This window comes from Triturus cristatus, chromosome 1_2 (assembly GCF_964204655.1).
Source record: "Triturus cristatus chromosome 1_2, aTriCri1.1, whole genome shotgun sequence".
NCBI lineage: Eukaryota > Metazoa > Chordata > Amphibia > Caudata > Salamandridae > Triturus > Triturus cristatus.
The window spans coordinates 873,051,126-873,072,145 of NC_140580.1; the positions used below are offsets into that span (position 1 = coordinate 873,051,126).

Genomic DNA, 21,020 nt, shown 5'->3' on the forward strand with positions numbered 1-21,020 from the left:
TTCACCCTCAAAAAAGATCATATGCGGCGTACCACAAGGATCACCCCTCAGCCTCACCCTGTTCAACATCTACATGACCCCTCTCGCAGATGTTATCAGATCCCATGGATTCAACATAATCCTCTACACAGACGACACTCAGCTGATCCTCTAGCTCACCGAAGACCTCGCCACCACCAAAACCAACTTCTGCAACATCATGGCCAATGTAGCCAAATGGATGAGAGACAACTTCCTCCTGCTCAACTCTTAAAAAACCGAAGTTCTGATCTTCGGGAAAGACACCTCCGCTTGGGACCAAAGCTGGTGGCCTGCAGAAATCAGACCTAAAACACACCGACCGACCATGAATGCAACCTCAGCATCTTCCTTGACAGCCAACTGACCATGAAATGACAAGTCAAAGCATTCACCTCCTCCTGCTTTCACATGCTCCACATGCTCTGCAAATCTTCAGATGGATCCCAACCAACACCAGAAAGACCATCATGCCGGCCCTCATCACCAGCCGCCTGGACTACGGCATTGCTCCCTCTGGATTTGCAGACCATTAATGATGCCATATTGTTTAAGAAGAAACTTAAAACATGGCTCTTTCCACAAGATTAAGCCTCTTTATCACATTCTTATCTAGCTTCTTTCACGCCGGGACACTCCTTGGAGTAGCTGTGTGTGCTATAAAATGCGATCATCTTCATCACTGGCTTCCCATCCAGAAGAGATGCCAGTTCAAGATTCTCATGCCTTCCTGCAAAGCCCTCCATGACCTAGGACCTGCCTACATCAACCACCAACTGAACTTCCACCATCCCTCTAGACACCTGTGATCCTCTTCACTTGCCCTCGCACACACCACCCACAGCGGTGGCCACTCCTTCTCCTACATCGCTGCCAAGCCCTGGAGCAACCTTCCCCTCCAGCTAAGTACAGCCCCCTCGATGGCAGACTTCAGATAGAGACTCAACACCTGGCACTTCGACTGGGACACAGCGCCAAGTTACCCCTAAGGGTGGCAGTGCTGTGCTTTACAAATGCTGATTGATTGAATAAAAAGCTTTAATCAGGTGGCTTCTCTTTTGTTGCCTTGTGAAAACCAGTCCATAGACCTGCAAACTATTGTGTCTGTAATGGTGTATAACTGTTGAATTTAGGATAGTTTTAAGTTCTGATTTGCAACAATGATGTCACTTAACCTGTGTATATGTACATACATAAATACATACACACATATATGTATTTATATTTAGTTATTTCTGGATATAGATAGATATAGATACATCACGCTGGTTGTTTCTGCTCGATAGTTATTGTTTAGATAGTGTTTCCATTGAAAAGGCATGTTGATCTGCCAAAAACGTTTAATCCCGTGGACGGATTTGCATAAAACCTGGCAATCTATTTACTCAGTCAGCTAAGTTTTGATGTGTCCGGATTTGTGCAGATCTGATTGCAAAAAAAAGTTAAGCAGGGAGAAAGAAATTTCTCCCATTTCATTTCTCGTAATCAATTTTGCTCCTATCTACAACCTAAACCTCTACTTTCATGTCTACTTGACATGAAAGTAGAACTTTGCTCAGACTTATGTGATCTGTTTTTGTTTGGCATAAATCCTTTCAGTCGTTTTTGACCAGCAATGTTTAAAAAAATCCCTGTGTGGGCTTCAAAAGGTTAATCAAACAACCAATCAATCAAATGGTACTTATAAAGCACAAATTATCATTCCTAAGGGTATCCAGGTGCTTTGCTGCGGGAATTAGTTGAAGAGCCAGGTCTTGAGACCCTTCCTGAATTCTATCAGTGATGGTGATGTGCGAAGTTGGAGGGGAAGGGCGTTCTAAGACTTGGCTGCGAGGTGGGAGAAGGTGCGCCCTTTGGTGTGACAGCGGCGGATACGTAGTATCTGTGTGAAGGCAAGACGAGCACACTGGAGGTTCCTGGGTGGTGGATAACATTCAGTTGGCGGTTCATTTAGGCAGCACCTTGGTCATAGAGAGCTTTGTAGGCGTGGCTAAGTAGCTTGAATTGGCATCTTTTCTGGATGGGGAGCCAGCGGAGGTCTTTCAAATGCTGGGTGATATGGGTTCTCTTGGGCAGGTTGAGAATCAGTCTGGCTGCTGCAGAGCCTGCAGAGAATGTGGAAGCAGGCTGAGGAGACAGTGTTGACCTGGAATTTCATGGAGAGTTCGCTTTCCAGGATGATGCTGAGGTGGCGGGCGTGGTTTCTCAGAGTGGGGGTTGGTCCGAGTTCTGACGGCCACCAGAAGTCATTCTAGAGGTAGGTGTGCCTGCTGTAGACCAGTACTCTGGTTTTGTCGGTATTGAACTTCAGGCAGTTGCTCTTCATCCAGTCCGAGACATTCTTCATACAGTTGTGGAAATTGGTCTTTGTTGTGGTGGGGTCCGCTGCAAGCGAAAAGACAAGTTGTGTGTCGTTGGTGTAGAAGATGATGTTGTGGGTTCTGATGATGTCTGTGTGCGGTGTCATGTAGACGTTGAAGTGGGTTGGGCTGAGGGATGATTCTTGGGGGACTCCACAGGCGGTGTGCTTGGGGTGAAAGGTGATGGGGAGGAGATGGATTTTCTGGGTGTGCCGCGTGAGAAAAGATGCCATCCCTCTGAGCACGCAGTCTCTGATTCCGATCTGGCTCAGTCTATCAATGAGTGTTTGCTGGGAGATGGTGCTGAAAGCTGCGGAGAGGTTGTGTAGGATCCAGGCGACTGATTCTCCTGTGTTGAGTAGGGTGCGGATGTCATCTGTTGTGGTGATCAGGGCAGTCACTATGCTGTGATTGGCTCTGAATCCTGAGTGGGAGAGGTCCAGCAGGTTGTTTCTCTTCAGGTGTTTGGTGAGTTGGAGGTTGATGGCTTTCTCCAGGACCTTGGTGAGAAATGGGAGCAGCGAGATGGGACGGTAGTTTTGGAGCTCGCTGGGGTCTGCAGTAATACTGTTGTAATATTTCTGCTGTTTGAGATTTGTAAATAACATGCAAATCCAGCAATTTTAAAAAACCATTCTGATTTGAAGAAGGTGCATTTTTTTCCTGTTGTGCCTTTTATTTATACATATTCAAAGATCAATCTGCTATCAAAAAATCTGATTGCCTACTGCAAGAGAAATGTTTTTTTGGTGGCAACCATTTCAGGACAGGATAGTCCTTGTGTCCTGAAAAAAAGGCCACATAAAGGTTAGTTTAAAGACACCCTGAGCCCCAGGCTATAAGGAGGAACCTGTAAGGACATACCCTCTTGCCTAAATTTTAAAAAATAAAAACGTTTTCTGAGATTTGTGGATCCATTCTCAGATTCACAGATCTCCAATGCATAAAATAGTGGCCTTTGAAACAAATTTACTTAGCTTGTGGATATCCATTTATGAACTCACAAGCTTTGTAAATTTCAGGTAAGGATACATCTCATTGGATTTTTTATTTTAATAATATTCTTTGAATGATAGAAATAGTTCTGGATGGGGAAAGAGAAATGCCTTGTCTTTGAGAATGAAGGCCATTTTGCTTTGTGAAGTAGCCTACGCGCCAACTCGGAAAACTTTGCGATCATCATGGCATTTAGTGCAGTAGAGCCAGAGGTAGTGCCTCAAAAGGAGACATCTGGAGAGAGCAGCCAGCCTACAGTACCAGCAGCAGCAACCTTTTTTAAGGTGATACCTACAAAAGACTCTGAACAGAGGATGAATAATCAAATGAGTCTTGGATATAGGAGTATTTTATACTCATCCCCTCCATGAAAAATATGTAATGCATGAAAGTTGGTCTGCAAGGTGTGTAATCAAGAGCTGCATTGGAGAAAAGTTGGCAAGTATTCAAGTCCTATAGGCGTGATGGTGAAGAGGAGGCCTGAAAAAGAACGGCTATTAATAGCCAAAGACCTACTACCAATCTGGCCGAGTTACAGCAGGAAGTTGATTCAAATATGGTAGAAATTGCACTCTGTTATAGTGAGTACAAAACTCTTGTTTGGTGTAAGAGCAAAACAGCAAAATTCAGCGGATGCAGCTGAAGGACCACAGCAAATAGTTTCACCCTTGTTCATTTGTTCCTCCTTTGTTTTTTGTACCTATATTGCTCAACAAGTTAGATTGAACATTTTCAAAAAATGCCTCTTTCTAGAATCACATTTAATTGTAAATAAATTTGAACTATTTTAACCCCTTCAGCGCGGCGCGGATTTCCGCGCCACGCTGAAGGTTCCGTGCGCGGGAGGGGCCATGACGGAGCGGTTCCGTCATGCGCACAGCGCAACCGACGTGCATGACGGAACCGCTCCGTCATGCACGTCGAAGGGGTTAAACATCATAGTATTTATTTGTATCAATTTGTTTCTTTTTTAACAGTATATTACAAGCAAAGTCAGTGTGCAATAGGTGAAGAATAGCTGCTAATGAATATATTCTCCTGCTGTAGGCCAGGTCTTGCGTCCATCCCATGCTACATACAATGTGATGGTTGACTATCAATTTTATTGGGCGCATGACGTGTCTACTGTTCCTTGTTCAGACCCTGCACCTAACCCATCAGGTAGTCACTCATGACTACACATGTCCTCTGATAGTGTATAGCTTGGACTGGTCATAGGACTAGAGCTTGTGGCCACCCCTCTGCCCACAGCCAAAGACCAGGCCCAGCAGGTTTGACCAGCCGCATAATGCTGGCTGCAGGGCAGGCTAGACATTGCCATATATGGAATACAAATACGGGTAGGCACCCACTGTAGTCTAGGTGGAGCACCCTCGGTTCTCCCTCTGGTATTCATGGCCAAAGATCATGTGCAGTGCGCAGTAGCAGCCCACGTGGGGTTGGTTGCAGGGCCTGGCTGTACACCAAATGTGATATTTATTTCCTCACAAAATTATTACCAATAAGTAAGAACACTGACAACACAACATCATTAAATAACAAAAGAAAAGCAAAATAAGCCAATAGGTATCTCCTTTAAAAGTTGAGTTCCACCTGTTGGCTTTGCCAATGCTTGTGGACTTATGTCAGCAGGATGGTCAACAGACGTGAAGTGCTGTCACACAAGGTCACGCTATCACCCAAGTCATGAATTTCATGACTTGTTATTTTTTAATACAAAGTCATTTTTAATATATATTAGTCAACCTTAAGTCCATTTCAATTTTAGTTCTTTTAAGGCATTTCATTGTTTTTGTTTTATTTTGCCTTTTGGCATATAACATTGGTTTTTGTGCGGACATATGATAGTGCTTGATAATAGTCCGGATGATGGTGGTTGTGTGGATTTATGATGTTGGTAGTGGGGATGAATGATGGTTGATATGTTGGCATAAGATATAAGTTGTGTGGACTTATGATAATGAATATGTTTGTATATGATGGTCACCATGTTGAGTTGAGTTGAGTTTAAAGCATTGTCACCATGTTGGTGTATAGTTTGTTGAATGTATGTATGATCTTGCTTATTTTGGAATATGAGTGTGTGTATATTGGGTACGATGTTTAGGAGGACATACGTCAGCGGGTGTGTTGGTGTATGATGGTGCATGTGTTGGCCTGTTATGTTGATGGTGTGTACGTATCATGGTGTACGTGTTAGAATATTTTACTGACTGTATATATTTACATGTTGAATGTGCAGACAAAATGTGAGTGGCATACTGTGCAGTGGAGTAGAGTGCAGTGGAATAGAGTAGAATGGCATAGGGTGGCATGGTGCAGAGAAGAGTGACGCAGTGGTGCAGGCAGCTGATGGTCTTGCACAGCGAGAATTGGCTACCTGCAGCGGCTTGACCTCAGGTCCTGGTCAATGAGTCTGGTCTACAACCAACCTCCATGATGCACGACACACAAGTAGTCATTAAGCCCACATAGCACATGGCCATTGTGGTGTAGAATTGTTGAATGGTTTGAATGGTTTCTAGTAAGAGTAATGCATTAAGCAATGATAATCAAGAGTCTACATTTCAAACTAAGTTTTTTAAAAATTATAAAGTCCACAAGCTTCAATTGAGGTTTGCAGGCTCACAGATATGGTGAATTTGGACATTGTGCTTTGAGGATCGTTGCATTTAAAAATATTCGTAAGCTTATATCATTGAAAAAAATACATGGACTACTTCACAAATGACATTCTTAGCCGATATCTAGCATCACATATTTGTAATTTAAAAGTAGTGTATACTGAGATTTCCATGTAATTTTAAGAAATCATAGACCCAGATGCAGAAGCGTGGGGTCCTTAAAACAGGAAGCTCTGCTTTCAACGATCATTGGAATAGGTAGGACATCTTGTTCCGATCCTAGACTGGCATAGTAGGAAAAATATAATATATGCAAACATAAGCATTTTTATTTACCTTAAATGTTTATGGGATTCCAGGAGTCAGGTTGTTGATTACAGTATGCAATTCGAGTGCACTAGTAAACCTGGGAATGCACCGAAGAGATACACCTCTCCAGGTGAGGTGTAACGAGGAGAAATATCTTTATTTCAACTTGTTTTTCCTCTTTCTATGTATAGAATGAGGAAAACGCCTCTATGGATTGTTTTTGTGCAGGAAGGTGCCCCTTCCTGCACAAAATCAATCCTGCCTACAGCACAGAAACCCCTCAACCATGGTGTAAGGGTGCCTGCGTTGGTTCTAGGCTGCCGGAACGGCACAAGTGCAGGGGGAAAAGGTCAGGAATGTTCCGTATTGATAAATATGAGACATTCTGCCCTTTCCTTGTGATGCAGGGCAGCGCAGCATGGTAACTACCCTGCGCCACAATTCTCCTAAATATTCCCCAAAGTTTGAAGCAAGGCAAGCACTTTTTAAACTAGTTTGCTGCATATATAATGAGAAGTTCCACAAACCGATTTTGATCAACTTAACTAATGTGAAGCTACTGAAAATATGACTGTATCTGAGGAAAGATCTTTGCTTATAAGCAAACATACTAGTGAATGATTTTACTCAATTTTAACTACAGTACAAAATCCTTATACAACTTGGGCTGTCAACAAAACATTTTTGCCTGACTACTGGTTACCCTGGCAACAAATATGGTCAAAAAAACTGTACCAGCTTTGTCCTAGCTCTTTCCACATTTTCCCTCAATGTTTTATCTTCTGATTGACCTTTCTTTAGGTTTCACCTAGACAGCACATGCACTGTCTTTGCGAGACATATTGTTTACATAGAGTAGGGCTTACATCCCGCCCATAGCTTACCATTTGTTAGCTTCAGCGACAATCTTGTTTCCTTTGTTCTCGTTGATAAGCTTGCGTCATATCCTCTTCTTGTCTTTGGCCCTCCCCTGAAGCATGGACCAAGCACTTGTGTCCTTCCACTGCTCCTGTTTTGGAGCTCAATTTTGGGGAGGGTTTAAGCACTCCATGAGTGCTTGCGCTGCCAGTCCTTCTCCTATGTCCGTCTCCATGTAGCTTCCATTCCCTCCCACCTGCCCTCTTCCATATGACTTATTTTCCTTCCCAACCCCCTGCCCAACAATGTGAGCAAATCAGCTCATCTCTGACAGTAAATTGGTCCTTCGTTGTGGCACAGAATACACACATCTTTGTACTGTAAAGTGTAACTGTGATTTTGAATGCCTTTCAAATAAAGAACACCACAACATTATTACTTGCCGCCAAAATATCATTTACTGTGTAAAACATTGTTTCTGCTGCATTACCAGTAAAGTGCCTTTGTGAAACATTGACAAAGCCTATGAGACTGGCATCTCTTCAGAGATTAAGGACCTCGTAGAACTTGAACTAAGGCTCTGCCATAGGCCTTTGTCTGCAATCCTCAAGGGCACTGAACTCTACGCCACTGCTCTCTATACCACTCCACTCTAAGCCAATGAACTCTATGCCATTCTGCTCGAACCTGCACCACTACTCTAAATCACTGTACTCTATGCCACTGCACTCTTCTCCACTTCAATTTACACCACTCTATCTACTCTGCACAGTTCCACTGTACGTTATTGGACTCTCTGGCACTTTACTCTGTGCCACTCTACTCTATGCCACTGCACTCTGCACCTCTTAACTCTACACCACTGCACTCTATGCCACTACAATGTATACCACCCTATTCTACACCACTGCACTCAATGTCACTGCACCCTACTCTATTCCAATCTATGCCACTGTACTCTACACCACTCTATTCTACACTCTACCACTACACTATATGTCGCTGCACTCGTCACCACTATACTCTGCACAACTTTACTCCAGGCCTCTGCACTATACGCAATTGCACTCTACGCCACTCCACTATACACCACTCCACTCTACGTCACTGCACAGCACTCTACACTACACTACTCTGCACTTTCTATTGTACGCTACTGTACTTTACACTGCTCTACTCTAGTCTGCACCACTCTACTCCATGTCACTGCACTCTATGCCACTCTTCTCTAAACAACTGTACTCTGCACCACTGTATGTATGTTACTGCACTCTGCCCTTCTGCACTCTACGTCATGCTACTCTACTCTGCATCCCTCTACTCTATGCCAATGCACTCTAAGCCACTGCACTCTATGCTACTCTACTCTGAACCACTCTACGGTATGAAACTGTAATCTATGCAACTGCACACTATGCCACTCTACTCTACTGTGCACCACTGCACTCTAGGCCACTGTACTCTGTGCCACTGCATTCTGCGTCACTCTTCTCTACTTTGCCCCATGCCACCCTATGGCACTGCTCTATGCCACTCTTCTCTGCATCACTTAACTCTAAACCACTGCACTGTATGTCACTGGACTCTGCATCATTGCACCCTATGTCACTCTACTCTACTCTGCATCACTCTACTCTATGTCCATACACTATATGCGACTGCACTCTATGCTACTCTACTCTGCACCACTCTACTCTATGCAACTGTGCTCTATGCCACTGCACACTATGCCATTCTACTCTAAACCACTGCACTCTGCGCCACTACACTCTATGCCTCTGTATTCTATGCCACTGTATTCTACGTCACTCTTCTCTAGTCTGCACAATGCCACTCTATGCCTCTGCGCTCTACGCCACTTCACTGTGCACCACTCAACTCTACTCTGCACCACTTTATTCTACATCACTGCAAGCTATTCAAATATGCACCAAACTTCTCTTCCCACTGCACTCTACGCCACTCTACCCTACCTTTCGCCACTCCACTTTACGTCACTGCACTCTGCACCACTTAACTCTATTCCACTGCACTGTATACCACTCTACTCTACACCACTGCACTCTGTCACTGCAATCTACGCCACTCCAATCTGACACTGCACTCTACACCACGCTACTCTACCCTGCGCCACTACACTTTACGCCACAACACTGTACACCACTATACTCTACTCTGCACTACTCTACTCTACGTCGCTGCACTCTACACTTCTCTATTCTACTCTGCACATTCTACTGTATTCCATTGTACTTTACACCCCTCTACTCTACTCTCTAGTCTGTACCTCTCTACTCCATGCCACTGCACTCTATGCCACTCTTCTCTGCACCCCTCTGCTCTATGGCACTGCCCTGTATACCACTGCATTATGCACCACTACACACTATGCCACTCTACTCTACTCTACACCACTGCACTCTGTCATTACACTCTATGCCACTGTACTCTATGCCACTGCATTCCACGCCACTCTTCTCTACTCTGCACCACACCACTCTATGCCACTTCACACTATGCCACTGCACTGTGCACCACTCTAATCTACTCTGCACCACTTTACTCAACATCACTGCACTCTATTCTACTCTGCACCACACTACTCTATGCCACTGCACTCTACACCACTCCACACTACATCACTCTACTGTACTTTTCATCACTCCGCTGTACACTACTGCACTCTACTCTGCACCACTCTACTCTATGCCTCTTCACTGAATGGCTTTGCACTCTACACCACTGCACTCTATGCCACTGTATTCTATGCTACTGCATTCTTTGCCATTACCCTATATGCCACTCTACTCTGCACCACAACAGTCTATAGCACTGCACTCGATGCCACTGTACTCTAATATGCACCACTCTAATTCATGCCAGTGCACTTTGTGCTACTCTTCTTTGCATCACTCTACTCTTTGCTACTGCACTCAATGCCACTCTACTCTGCTTTGCACCACTCTACTCTACGCATCTACACTCTACCCCACTGCACACTATGCCACTCTACTCTACTCTGCACCACTGCACCCTACGCCACTACAATCTATGCCACTGTACTCTATGCCACTTCATTCTACACCGTTCTTCTCTACTCTGCACCATGCCACTCTATGCCACTGTCCTCTACATCACCGCACTGTGCACTACTCTACTCTACTCTGCATCTCTTCACTCTGCATCACTGCACTCTATTCTACTCTGCACCACTCTACGCCACTCTACTTTGCACCACTCTACTCTATGCCTCTGCGCTGTTGGCCATTGTACTCTACACCATTGCACTCTATTCCACTGTATTATACACCGCTGCATTCTTTGCCATTACCCTCTACGCCACACTACTTTGCACCACTACACTCTACGTCACTGTACTCTGCTCTGCACCACTCTTTTCTGTGCAACTACAGTATACGCACAGCACTCTATGCCAATCCACTCTACCCTATGCCAATGCACTCTACTGTATAGGGTGGGCGACAAATTCCACTCTGCCAGTGGAGTTAGCAGAGATTTTCCCACTCCACGTAGAGTTCTGAAAATGTTGGCAAAGCGGCGTGAAGCGGAGTTTTCCATCTCAAGTGGCTTCCCAACGTTAAGTTAGTGGGCATGTGCAAGAAAAATCATAGGCTAGACCACCTCCAGGCAGGATTTCTCAACATGGGTGGTCGCAGCAGGTCACTACCGCTCGCATTAGGAAACCTGCCGCTCATGTTGAGGAAGCTGCCCCTCGTAGAATATCTGCTGGAGCAGCAGAAAGAAGCAGCACCCTCTTGCAATGTGCATGGTTCCATTTGTGCTGATTTTACAGCATGGGACAAACTCCTGGTGCTAAAAATCAGTGCCAGCAGAACAACTTACTGCACTCTGCCGCTTACGGAACTCCACAGAGTGTGGCTGAGTTTTTTTGGCACTTTGCGGAGTTCTGCCCAAGCCTACTACTGTATGCCATTGTACTCCACTTCAGTCTATGCTACTCCACTCCACTGTACGCCACTCTATGCCACTCCACTTTTCACCACTCCACTCCATACAGAGCCACTCTTTGCTACTCTACCTCACTCCACTCCACACAAATCCACTCTACTCAATGCAACTCTACTCTATACCACTCTTCTCCATTCCACCCTACTCCACTCCACTCCATGCCATGCAACTCTACTCTACTCCAATCTGCTCCACTCCCCTCTACGCCACTGCAGTCTACCATGTTCCATTATACGCCCCTCTACTCTACTCTCCACCACTCTATTCTATTCCAGTCCACTCTACGCTACTCCATTCTATGCCGCTCAACTCTATGTCACTCCACTCTATGCCACTCCACTCTATGCCAATCCACTCTACGCTACTCAACTCTATGCTACTCCACTCTATCCTATGCCAATGCACTCTACTGTATAGGGTGGGCGACAAATTCAACTCTGCCAGCGGAGTTAGCAGAGATTTTCCCACTCCACGTAGACTTCTGAAAATATTGGCAAAGCAGCGTGAAGCGGAGTTTTCCATCTCAAGCGGCTTGCCAACGTTAAGTTAGTGAGCATGTGCAAGAAAACTCATAGGCTAGACCACCTCCAGGCAGGATTTCTCAACATGGGTGGTCGCAGCAGGTCGCTATCACTCGCATTAGGAAACCTGCCACTCGTGTTGAGGAAGCTGCCCCTCGTAGAACATCTGCTGGAGCAGCAGAAAGAAGCAGCACCCTCTTGCAATGTGCATGGTGCCATTTGTGCTGATTTTACAGCATGGGACAAACTCCTGGTGCTAAAAATCAGTGCCAGCAGAACGACTTACTGCACTCTGCCGCTTACGGAACTCCACAGAGTTTGGCTGAGTTTTTTTGGCACTTTGCGGAGTTCTGCCCAGGCCTACTACTGTATGCCATTGTACTCCACTTCAGTCTATGCTACTCCGCTCCACTGTACGACACTCTATCCCACTCCACTTTTCACCACTCCACTCCATACAGAGCCACTCTTTGCTACCCTACCTCACTCCACTCCACACAAATCCACCCTACTCCATGCAACTCTACTCTATACCACTCTTCTCCATTCCACTCTACTCCACTCCATGCCATGAAACTCCACTCTGCTCTACTCCAATCTGTTTCACTCCCCTCTACGCCACTGCAGTCTACCACGTTCCATTATACGCCCCTCTACTCTACTCTCCACCACTCTACTCTATTCTAGTCCGCTCTACGCTACTCCACTCTATGCCGCTCAACTCTATGCCACTCCACTCTATGCCACTCCACTCTATGCCACTCCACTCTATGCCAATCCACTCTACGCTACTCAACTCTATGCTGCTCCACTCTATGTCGCTCAACTCTACTCCACTTTGCACCACTTCACTCTACGCCACTCCAAGTCACTTTGCTTCACTCCACTCTATGCCACTGCACCCTCGTCACTGCACTTTATGCCACTCTACTCCACTACACACCACACTACTTCACATTATGCCCCTCCACACCACTCTACGCCATGCCACTCCACTCTACTCCGCTCCACTCTGCTGTAAGGCATGGCTAAAGGACATTGCAAAGCCAATAGCTCTTTCATTGGCGAAACCTATTGGCTTTGCTAGTGCTTGTTGTTTCTTTGTCTTCTTTCTCTTTAGGTATCCTTAGTGGAAGTAAATGATACTGATATCAAGCTGCCTCTGAATGCCATAGCAAAATTCTGCTTTGAGATTGGCCCCAGAGCCATGCAACCACCACTGATGCAAGCAGAGAAGCTTGCAATCTAGACAAGGGGCACATTATCTGCCATGCATCAGCCATGTTGTGCACACAATTCAGTCCTTACAGACAGGATTGGGGGCACTCACTAATTCTTGGGGATGTACAGCATCAGGCCGCCCCCTCTGCAAAATGGCGCTAGTTCCACATGCATGTGACTGGAGAGGTGGAACTGTAGAAGGTATCAATCAATCAATCAAGCATTTGTAGAGCGCACTACTCACCCTCGAGGGTCTCAAGGTGCTAAGGAAAGGGGGGGGGCTGCTACTGCTAGAACAGCCAGGTTTGAGAAGTCTCTTGAAGGTCAGCAGGTTCTGGGTCTGTCGCAGGTGGATGGGTAGGGTGTTCCATGTCTTGGCGGCGAGGTGGGAGAAGGATCTGCCGCCAGTGGTCGCTCTGTGGATGCGTGGAATGGTGGCGAGGGTGAGGTGAGCGGAGCTGGCGGTTGGGAGTGTAGAAGGTGAGTTGTTTGTTGAGGTATGTTGGTCCGACGTCGTAGAGTGCTTTGTGGGCGTTGGTGAGGAGCTTGAAGGTGATCCTCTTGTTGATTGGGGAGCCACTGTAGGTCTCTCAGGTAGGCAGTGATGTGGCTCTGGCGGGGGATGTCGAGGACGAGGCATGCGGAGGCATTCTGTATGCGTTGAAGTCTTTTCTGGAGTTTGGCCGTGGGTTCCGCATAGAGGGCGTTGCCATAGTCCAGCCTGCTGGTGACGAGGGCCTGGGTGACCGTCCTTCTGGTTCTGGTGGGGATCCATTTGTAGATCTTGCAAAGCATGTGGAGGGTGTTGAAGCAGGAGAAGGAGACGGTGTTGACTTGCTGGGTCATTGACAGCGAAGTGTATAGGATGAATCCCAGGATGCGTGTGTGGTCGGTGAGTGTCAGCGCCGCTCCCAGCGAGGCCGGCCACCAGGAGTCGTCCCAGGCGGAGGGGGTGGATCCGAGGATGAGGACCTCCATCTTGTCCGAGTTCAGTTTCAGGCGACTGTTCTTCATCCATTCGGCAACGCCTTCATTCCTTCGTGGAAGTTGGTTTTGGTGGTGGCGGGATCCTTGGTGAGGGAGAGGATCAACTGACTGTCGTTGGCGTAAGAGACGATGTTGAGGTCCTGTGATCAGACAATGTTGGCTAGTGTCGACATGTAGACGTTGAACAGGGTCGGGCTGAGGGATGATCCTTGGGGTATGCCGCAGGTGATCTTGGTGGCTTCAGATCAGAATGGAGGGAGGCGGACTCTCTGGGTTCTGTCGGTGAGGAAGGAGGTGATCCAGTCCATGGCTTTGCCGCGGATTCCTACGTTGTGGAGGCGTGTGCGTAGGGTGTGGTGGCAGACAATGTTGAAGGCGGCCGAGAGGTCTAGGAGGATGAGGGCCGCGGTTTCGCCGTTATCCGGTAGTGTCCTGATGTCATCGGTGGCCACGTTGAGGGCGGTTTTGGTGCTGTGGTTGCTGCGGAATCCGGATTGGGACGAGTCCAGGGTGTTGTTATCTTCGAAGAAGCGGGTCAGTTGTCTGTTGACGATCTTCAGAGTGACTTTCGCCGGGAACGGGAGCAGGGAGATTGGCCAGAAATTCTTGAGGTCCTTTGGTTCTGCCTTGAGTTTCTTGAGTAGGGCGTTGATCTCTGCGTCTTTCCAGCTCTCCGGGAATGTGGCGGTCTCGAAGGAGCTGTTGAAGATCTTCCGGAGTTGGGGTGCGATGATGGAGCTTGCTTTGTTGAAGATGTGGTGAAGGCAGGGGTCTGACGGTGAGCCGGAGTGGATGGTGTTCATGGTTTTGATGGTGTCTTCGTCGTTGACGTGGTTCCTGAATAGCAGGAGGCTGGTGTGGCTGGGGGGCGGTGGGTCTGGGGTGTCAGCAGCTGTCGGGGGGGGGTCTGAGTATTGAAGCTGTCATGGATGTCTAGGATCTTCCGGTGGAAGAAGGTGGCTAGAGAGTTGCAGAGGTCTTGTGACGGCGGGATGTCGTTGGAGCTGGAGCTGGGGTTGGCGAGTTCCTTCACGATGTTGAAGAGTTCTTTGCTGTTGTGTACGTTGCTGTCGATGCTTTCCTGGAAGGAGGTCCTTTTGGCGGTTCAAATGAGTTGGTGGTGCCTGTGGCTGGCGTTCTTGAGGGCTGCGTTGTTGTCCGGTGTCTGTTCGTGGTGCCACTTCTTCTCGAGTCTTCTGAAGGTCTGGCTTATCTCATCACAAATTGAGGAAAGGGTGCTCATAATATACGGGTACAGAGCTGGTTTGGAGTAATAATTCCAAAAATAAAACAAGTGGTTTTGGACAGCGTGCCTACTGCTACAATGGTGTGGTTTCTCACCACTGTAAACAAAAGATACCAGGAGCACCAAGATCACGGGTGCACATTCTATCAGTAGAAGGATAAAAGATTGGGGTGGTGCTGTGCAGAATCAAACCTTTGGATTAGAAGTTAAACACAGACCCCTGCAGTAGGTTTGTTCCCGACTGAGCCTTTTTCTGATTTAAGTGTGAGGGCTATAGGGTATTGGTGCAGCAGCACACCATCTCTGGGAGGAGAAGCAGAGCTAGGGAGGGGGGGGGCTTGTATAAACAGGGTCTCTGCAGCATAAAATGGTGCTCCCAGTTGCAGCATAAATAAGCTTAAATATTGACCCACACGTGAGTTCACCTATGGCGAAGGAGACATTTAAATGGTCTCAGTCCCCTTTGACCTCGCTCCGATAATTACCTCTGAGAGTCCCCTAATGCATGTCAAGGACCAATTTAAATGTTTAACTTATAGGTCATTTAGAGGAAAATTTGAAGAAGGAAGATTCTTAAGAATGAAATATTGCATTTCTGGCAACGCTTTCTGGATACTAAGATGGGGTGGTCCCACAATTATATGGAATACCAAATACATTTGTAGTATGGCTTTTAAGACTCAGGAGACCCTGAAATGGACTTAAACATAGACTGGAAAATTGAATTTTCATTTTTTTGTCCCATTAAGAGTAAACCTGCAGAAGGCAGATCTGGTCCTGCCGCTTAGATGGTAGTGCAGAGGCTCTCAGGATGTACAGAAAGAAGAAGTGTGCCTCCCATAAAAAGCAATATCATGGGACGCCGTAGACTGGCTGATCCTTGCAATATGGTTGGACCAATTCCAACATAGAGATGTCATTTATGGACACATGGAGTAGCCCCTGCGTCTCCAAAGAGGGGTCTCCACCCCTTGTAAATGGATGGTGGTGGACTCAGGAGATGGGATATTAGGAGAGATGCAGGGACAGTCTTCATTTTCAACTACCATCCCATGATAGTAGGAAGGGCGGTGTTGGGACATAGGGGTATGAAAATTAAACATTTACAACTCAACTGTATTAATAGAACAAGGTGCCCGGGTACCAATGGACACGTATTCGGAACCAGAAAGTGTGGGCTTGAATCTCAGTGGCTAGGAGACATTACCTGTTCTTAGCTCATCAACCATGAACTGCGAGTGCTTATAAGTAATAGCCCCTCCCCTCCTCCCAATATTAATCCAGACATTTCCATTTTCAGCGCACAAAAATCCACGTTTTTCACGAACTCTTGGGAAAAGTGCGGATGTCCGCGTTGGCTGCGTGTCAAACAAACAACGAGCACTTCATTGTGAAAATCAGCATATGTTATTGTAGGAAACGAGTCCAAGGCGGACCCGAGCGCAGCGTGGGCACCAAAATAGCGCAGACAGAAATATGCTGCCTGTAGCCATGGGAGCGGTGAACTAAGGTGGCTCCTCGCCCAGGCGGTGATTGTGTTTATTTTTTTGTGGAGAGTAGCCCCGGGGTCTCCAGCCAGGTACCCCCAACATATGAATTCATTACATCTGCATCGGAAGCGAGTATTCCCGGAAGGGAAGTTTCCTAAACTTGTTACGCGTGGGGCGAAAGCTGCTTTTCAGATTTTGAAATGATTTTTCAGTGCGAGGGCAGCGCTCCCTCTCAGAATCGCAGGTCTTGTTGGATGCTTTCACCGCTTTTTAAATCCAGCACATTCGATGCCTGTATCGATCCGTTGGTGCGATCGGGGATGTGTATCAGTCAGAGGGGCGCCGTCCAGTCTTTGTCTCGGAAGCCTGCATCCGCCGAGCCCCTTAACAAAGGGTAATAAAATGCTTCGAGTCGCATGCATGCATACCTGCCTGGGTTTCGCGAGTACCTGTGGACCGGACCCCCGGGTCGGCGCCGTACAAACCTTTCAAGACATTACGGCGCTACACAACCCTTGCATCTATTTTGACAAAATGAAGCACACCGTAACATACCATCACGTGTGGTAACGTAAGGAAACTCCACACGGTGTAATAAAAAGATCTGTAACATAAAGCAATGTCATTTACATAACATAGTGCAATCTAACAAACCATCGCGTAGCATAAGTGGCAGAAAACAGACGTAAAGGGTAGAATAACATCGCACAATACACATAATATAACGAAAGGAATTGTAACATAAAGAGGTGTCATGTCCATAGCATAACAAATAGCATCTCATCATAACATGGTAGAACCAAAAGAAGCGTAACATAGCATTGATTAACATAATACATAACAACGTAACATAACAGAAAGAAATGTATCATAAGGAAATGTAAGCAACGCAACGTAAGGTGTTCCAACGTAACACAACCTAGCATAGCATCACATAATGTGACGGAACATAACATCGCGCACCATAACCTCACATAGCAGAACATAACGCAGCATGTCGGAGAGTAAAGAAAGGAAATGTAACAAAAGGTAATGTGGTGTACAGTTGAGTTAAAACATTTAATCACATGTAACATAATGTGCCATAAAAAATATACTTGTTTGTAGAATGCGCGCGGATGCTAATGTCCACAGTAACCGAGAACAGTCCTGCGAAAACCACCGTTTGCTCATGTCACGACCACATGTACATACGTAAAGGGACGCCAACTGAAGCTTGTAATTCGGACAAAAGACTTTGTGGGGTCACATGAAAGAAAACAGCACCACCAACACACCTCACTGTTTACTTCCCCTCTCCGTCCCGCGCACGGCTGAGCGCGAAGCAGCGCGCGCGCACTGGTGCCGCTTACCGTCTGGTCTGTCTGGAATGAGGTACCCACTGCGCGCCTCAGCCTCTGAGCGCAGGCAGGTCTGACGCCGCTGGAGCTCTGCAAGAAAACATCTCCCAGCCCTTCCCAGATCAGAGGGGTGAGGCCGAGAGGACTGAAGGAGGAGGCGGAGCTACCATCTTGTATAGATCGGGGGCTCCACTCGATAGAGGGTGGGGAAAGTGAGGCGGGGGATGCTTTGGCTATTATGGGTTGCTGGCTGTGGGTCTCCCAGAGACAACCGCAGCCCCTATAATTAGAACCCTAAAGTTATGGGTAATAGTAAAGGGCACCAGGTACCTCTGACGGGTGGTGGAAGGGGGGCCTTCCCATTTCAAAGTTACTGCTCCTTCTCCCTTTTGGAATTTCATATGGCAAAGCGAGGAATTGTCTGTGCTGACCAAGAGTAGGGAGTATTGGCGGGAAAAAGACCAGTAAAGAGATACCTAGTTGTATGTCGGTGTGGGAACCTAACTTAACTGCGGTTTGGATGGGCCTGGGGACTCGTGTGAAAGGGGGTCACACCAAAGACATGTTTTTGTGAAACCTTACAAGATTTGGACACGCAACACAGTATGAAATAGACGCCTGCATGGCCCAGATGCAACCATCGGGTTTACTGAGGTGGCCAGCAGTGAGCACCTGAGAAGGCGTTGCCCCTCCCTACTTCCCAGCCCTTTCAATTGGAAAGTGTTTACCACCGCGTCCCACATTCGAGTGCAGTGTATTTTTAGTGAGTTGTCTTGTCTCTTCAAAGGGCACCCTGATGCTTTTGTGAGTCACAACACTCTGAATTTTCAAAAAACACACGCTTTTTAAATCATTTTTTTTGCGCTTCTTTGAGCCCTGCCAACAACCAGCAGTGGTTGCCATGGTGATTGTTGCAGCCCATCGCAGTGACCAATCAGAGCAGGCAGTGATCTGCTCGCAGGATTCTGTAATCAATACATAAGGCATGTCAAAACTGTATGTGCTTAGTGTAGAGGTGGCTGCAGCAGAAGGCTCGTGCTCCTGTCTGAGAAGATGTGCCACGAGGCGGGTGGTCAGGCATCATTAGATATTTCATTGTTTAGAAGCAGATTATTGCAAGAGCAGGGCTCCGAGAAGTCCTTTGGAATGTCCGACTCGTTCAAACACTAAAATACCATTTCACATAATACCCACCTGTGTCTCCGCGGCACAGGATACAGTCTATTGGCCTGGCACCCAGCAGTCAACTGGGGCTGTGCCAGCCAATATGTGCCACCAGCGGAGGATTTAATAATATAGCTCGTATCTTATTATTTAAAGTTGATCAAGAAATAATGGAGGAATTAATGAAAATGTCTTGCTTCCGTTACTGTTTCAAACACAGCACAGTCCTTTAGGAACCAAAAATAGGAATACAATGTCTGGATTAGTTAAATATTTTCTAAGACGTTTTCAAAAGTTTCGGTGCAAAGAAAACCTTGCTGAAGTTTCCTGGGTTTGAAAACTGAATTGCACAGTATGAATTGTGCCAATTGTTGCTCAACCATTTTTTCGTTTACGCCTGAACCTTAAAAACATAGGGCCAGATTTACAAGAAAGTGACGCATCTGTAGAGATGTATCCCTTTTCTGGCGCCACCCTGAGAAACCCTTGCGCCACCATGGATGCGCCGTATTTACAATACAGCGCACCATGGGTATTTACAATACGACGCACGATGGAGCAAGGATTGACAGATGTGTCAGAAATTCTGACGTTTATGTTGGCGCAAAAGTCACGCATTGCTGGAGTCGTGTCACAATCACAATGCAACTCCAGCAATGCGTGTTGAGGCCTATCCTCATTGTGCTTCAAGCAGGCGTAAGGATTTGGCGCAGAGGCGTCCTAGAAGTGGCACAGTAAAATCTTGTAGATTTCACTGCGTCATCTTTGAGGCTTTCGTGCGTGGGAACATCCACCCTGCGTACATTATACCTGACGCAGGTATAATGTGATTCAGGGCATTACAACCTGATGCATCTCCCTAGATGTGTCACGTTGTAAATGGGTTGCAGTGACGCAACGACGGAGCAAAAATGACGCAAAGGGCTTGTAAATCTGCCCCATAGTTCTGTTTTTTGCGAGGAGACGAGCTTGATCAGTCTGAGCTGTCATGGATCATACTTTTTTGAAGGTTGTATGTGTGGGGAGAGGAGGCGGAAGCAAATTGAAGATTTGTCAAGTTCTTCTTCCAGCCCACATAAGGCGGAGGTGCTGGGGTGGGTGTTCAATTTCCCGAGCACTGGTAGAGATACCTACACACAGCCCTTTCTAGAAAGTCCAATCCCATTTAGTCAATGTGGTGGTTCATAGTTTGTTCCGCCAAGGCCACCTTTAGAGCTGTGAAACGAGCAGCTGTCCCTCTACAGAAAGATACATTTATTACTGGAGGGCTGGACTGCCATAAGGGACAGAGGCACAACTCCATCCGGCTGAGGCTCAGGGGGTTGTTATTACGCGCGGATAAAGGAGTGATTTTCAGATATCAAGTTGACCAACACTTCAGAAAGACAAACACATTCTTTCTAGGTGCTTTATAATACATTTTGCAACCCCAAATCCTCCTTGCGAGGACTCAATCGAAGTCATATGGGGTGATATGAAGACTTTTTGTTTAGCTCCCAGTTCTACACTGGATATTTGTAATTGTTACTTAACTATGAAAAGCAACTAAAGCCTCCTCTTTTACCCTCACAGGATTGATACATAATTTTTTTAATTAGTTATTCTGCCTTTGGATTACCCGTTTTCAGTAAAATCACTTGTAATTTATATTTGCCCGTTTTCTGTTTCTCATTTTCCTAGAGAGCAATTTTTCCCTTGACTGACCTGGCTCCTAAAAGCAAATTTACTTGCATGTGTGTATTGAGCACAGGTTGCCTGGATGAGGTACTTAGGCAGCTTGAATTTTTTAAAACATGTATTTTTTATTTGTTAATTGTTAATTGTCTTGAAGAGCTGCACTATACACAGGTGTTGTACTTCTTGTGCACCCTCATAGTTACCGAGGGTTAGTCTAGT

The 21,020-nt window shown here is 46.5% G+C and overlaps 1 protein-coding gene across 2 annotated transcripts in view; it reads right to left on the bottom strand.

The window, feature by feature from the left end:
- LOC146868193 (glutamate receptor U1-like) overlaps nucleotides 1-18,107 on the bottom strand; it is a 162,138-nt gene extending 144,031 nt beyond the window's left edge. Inside the window, exon 1 of one of the 2 annotated variants that reach the window (XM_085609240.1) lies at nucleotides 17,973-18,107. The gene's annotated coding sequence lies outside the window, so the exon portion shown is untranslated. Of the gene's footprint in view, nucleotides 1-17,897 lie in introns of both variants that reach the window. The other variant, XM_085609246.1, reaches the window with a different exon arrangement.
- Between the last annotated feature and the right edge of the window lie 2,913 nt (nucleotides 18,108-21,020).